We start from the raw sequence: 3905 nt of genomic DNA on the forward strand, positions 1-3905 counted from the left end.
GGATTACGACTGGACATTCCATCCAGGTAATCTTTTTCTTCACGTTTTATTTGGAAAACGATTTGAATATTAAATTAAAACAATTAAAGTACCGAGGTTTGAAATTATTGAAAGTTTAGTTGATGTTGCTTACGAGCTCATTGTAAGAAGGCCCAAGAGTAAGCCATGTGAGGTTGATGGCGATGCTTAAAAGCAATCGACTTACAAGGGTATGAAAATGGGCTCGACATTGAATCGAGAAAAAATGTGATTTTAATAATTTTAAAATGGTTTTGAATGAATGATGCAATTAAAAGAAAACAAATCTATGTTATTAAACAATAATAAAAAACTATGAGTAATAAAGCATAAACATAAAAGAAAATGTTAAAAGAAAAAAAACTACACATAGAGGTATCGAACCCACTACACTAAAGACCTAGAAACCACTCCTCTCCACCAGGCCACTTATAATTAGTTATCATTTACAATGTCAAATGGGCTTTATAAATCAAGAAAAGATTGGAACAAAAAATTTAAAGAAAATAAAACCAAAATAATAATAATAATAAAAAAGACGGTTGGATTACCCCAAAAACAACCCAGCCGCTTGGCTGTTGGATTTTAGAGGTTAGGAATTGGGAATATTAAAAAACATTTAACTAAAACCTAAACCAATAAATCATAGTTAATGACCATTGAGAACTCTAAACGTTCAATTAGTGGAGATTAAATGGTTTTTAAACACACTTAAAGTAAATAATAAAAAAAAAGAAAATGAATGAATTGGCGTTCACGAAGGGACAGACTCTCCCTCTCTCAATCTCTCAATCCCGTTCCCAATCTCACAATGCTCTCTCAATCTCTCCATCATACGCTCGTCCTCAACCTTCCTCAATCACTCCGTCCTCAATCGCTCTCGCGTACCACACAATCTCTCTCACTCTAAAATGCAAGGATCCATGGTTTTAAGGAGAAACAAAAAGAAAGAGGCTCACCTTCGGCGAAAACGACAGAGACGATGAAGTTTAAAACTCACTCCTCCGCTTCTTCAATCCAGGTCTGATTTTGGGATTTAGGGTTTTTTGAGATTCTTTTCCGCCTCAATTTTTCGTTTTCGAATTGTAGCACCCCTCTCCTCACTAATCCCTTCACTATTTATCCTCTACGAATTAGGGTTTTCAGGATGGCATATGGAGCTCAAAAGAGTATCCTGCAAAACCCCCTTCTGGGTGGTCAGGGTTCGGTCGCCCTAATCGATGCTTGGGTTGGAACAGGTAAACTGGGTTTTGCTTTCTTCTACGTTTTTGTCTCAATTCCAAATTGGGAAATTTTTTGGGATTTTACTGCTTGATAGTTATTTTGTTTTACTGCAGTGAATATGCCTCTCTTGCCACTGAGAAATATCCTTTCGAACTCTTGTTGAATCAGATTGTACTTCCTCACTATAACTGAATTCATCTTCATCTTTGAGAGGGAAATTTTTGAAGGTGTCAATGGTGAATGATTTGACGTGGTTTATGAGTTCGTCGGTAATCCCATTGTTGTGTGGAATTGGATTCTGTTGAAGTGTTTGGATTTGTGAAACTCTTGGAAAAGGTGCGTTTAAGCCAATACATTGCTTTCACTTTGTTGTCTTGCACTCTTCAATACATTGTTTTTTCTGCAGCAACGTTATTTGAAGTAGATTTGTCAATTCACTGTTGAAGGTTCAAGCTTTCACAACAGGCCGAAGTTCGAATCCACCATGAAACGAGTCACCAACCTAACGACCACTTCTCACAAGTAACAACCATCCTGAATTTGTTCAGACGCCGGTTTTACTCAGACCACAACCTTCTCCTCTGGCAGGTAAGTCCCATATCCTTAGCCGTTTGATGCACAATATGAGCGCTGTGTGAATTTCTGTGATGTGGATATATGTTGATGGTTCGTCTGTTACTCTTCAGAATTTTCTCAAATTCCAATATTTCATTCCGTTGATAGGCTGCTATGAGTTTTGTCATTGCCAATATCTCAGGGTCATTCTTGTATGGCTTGGCTTCCTGTTTTTCTGTTACAATTCTGTTTTGGCTTACTCATGGTACGCTGTAGGTTGCTCTCCATGATATCTTGTAGACTTGTTTCCATATGACTATCAGTAGAAATAGATAATGGAATGTGCTGAATATCGCAGGAAAATTTATTACTCATGTCCTTTAATGCTACAGCTGAAGCATCAGCCTGATATCCATTAGAAGCTTCAGAAGTAAGAAAACTTTCTTTGTTTTCGTTGTGGCCTACTTCAGACTCCTTGCTTACACCATTATGTTGCTCACTCAATTCTCCAATTACAGGTACATATTTGTCCTCAATTTCACCATCTTCTAATATATCAGTTTGCAACAATTCATCATTGATTAAACTTTCAAGTACTTTAATCTTCCTGTCAGAGTGCACCCAGAAAGGAAGCAAAGATGATCCATGGGATGCAAGTGGCTTAAAATCAGAAAGTCTAATCTCAATCTCTAACATATAAGTTGACAAAAAATCCTGGCCTGTGTTTATTTGCAGGGTATTCATAATGATCATGTTAAGAACCAGTGGTAAGTACAAACCACAATGATGCTCTGATGCTTGTTGAAAAAGAAAGCAAGCGGTTCTTGTGTGTGAAATTCATGGCCTTTTGATTACTTTGTTTTGTAGGAACCTCCATGGAAGAAAAAGTAACTTGGGATAGAAGGAGATGATGATATGAAAGCATGAAGATGGTGGATGTTAATGCTTAGGAATTTGAATTAAATGTTAGAACCTTATGTCATGAGCTTGTATTTTTGAATTTGATTCATATGTAAGGTATCAACATGATTATGTACTTGAACCTTGAATTTTGAATTTGAAGTTGGTAATTGAATGGAATGTTTGGATTTGTATATGAGTTAATCATTGTAAGCATGTGTGGGCTATAGCTTGGATGTAGTTTGGAACCAAATCAATGCAGTGTAAAGCATGTAAGACATGGCTGGAATTGTATGGAAATGTGAAATGGTGCAAATGTACTTGAAATGTTATTTGTAATTTGATTTTGAATGAAATGGGAAGTGTATGATTATATGATAGTTGTTATATGAAATTAGCATTTTGGAACATGGAATGATATTGATTTGAATTGGGATTGAAATATTGTATGGTTTAAGTGAAAATGTGAATTGGTGTAGGTTGGATCAAGTGAACGCCAAGTCCATGTTTATGGTTTTAAAATGTTTGTCCTTTGGAAGATGACTTTGTAATTCATGGCCATGTTGTAATGGGGATGGTTTATGGTTTGGAAATGTAATTGCCTTGAACGGTCTCATATGAGCATGATTTGAATGGAAATGAATTGATGAAATTAAACATGAATCTTGAAGCTAGATAATGACCAATGTCTATCAATAAACAAAATGGATTTGGGAATGAATGTATGCAAATGAATTTTAGGCCAAGTGCCAAATAAAAATAAAAAATTCAGGACCAAAATCGGGGTATGACAGTTGCCCCTATTTAAGTATCTTCTACTAGAGAATATGAAGCAGGACACTCTTCATATGATCATAGTGGGAGATGGTTAAATATTAAGAAAACCCGGATTTTGATCCTGAATCCCTATGACATGATGTGATATGATATGATATGATATGATATGCATGGATGCATGATTTTTTCTTTTTTTTTAATTTTCTTCCCTGCTAGGGATATGGTGGACCCTTGACAGGAGATGCTACTAGACAGACCAATATGTGGGGAATACTGATGATCCAAAGGGAGATAGACAAATGGTAAGAAACAACTTGCTGGGGAAACAAATCCTGCTGGAGAATCAGGCACCCACTGGGGAGTACTCAAAGGGAAATTTGATAAACGACATTCAGAGTACAAGAGATTTCGGTAGTAAGTTCACATATGAC

At 36.2% G+C, this 3905-nt stretch overlaps 1 long non-coding RNA gene across 1 annotated transcript; it reads left to right on the forward strand.

Annotated features, from left to right (window-relative positions):
* Positions 1–756: 756 nt before the first annotated feature.
* LOC127076465 (uncharacterized) lies at positions 757–1566 on the forward strand. Its single transcript, XR_007786817.1, has 3 exons — positions 757–1039; positions 1156–1256; positions 1356–1566. It is a non-coding gene; the product is annotated as an uncharacterized LOC127076465 (long non-coding RNA).
* Positions 1567–3905: the final 2339 nt, after the last annotated feature.

Source organism: Lathyrus oleraceus, chromosome 4, assembly GCF_024323335.1.
Source record: "Lathyrus oleraceus cultivar Zhongwan6 chromosome 4, CAAS_Psat_ZW6_1.0, whole genome shotgun sequence".
In the NCBI taxonomy this organism is placed as follows: Eukaryota; Viridiplantae; Streptophyta; class Magnoliopsida; order Fabales; family Fabaceae; genus Lathyrus; species Lathyrus oleraceus.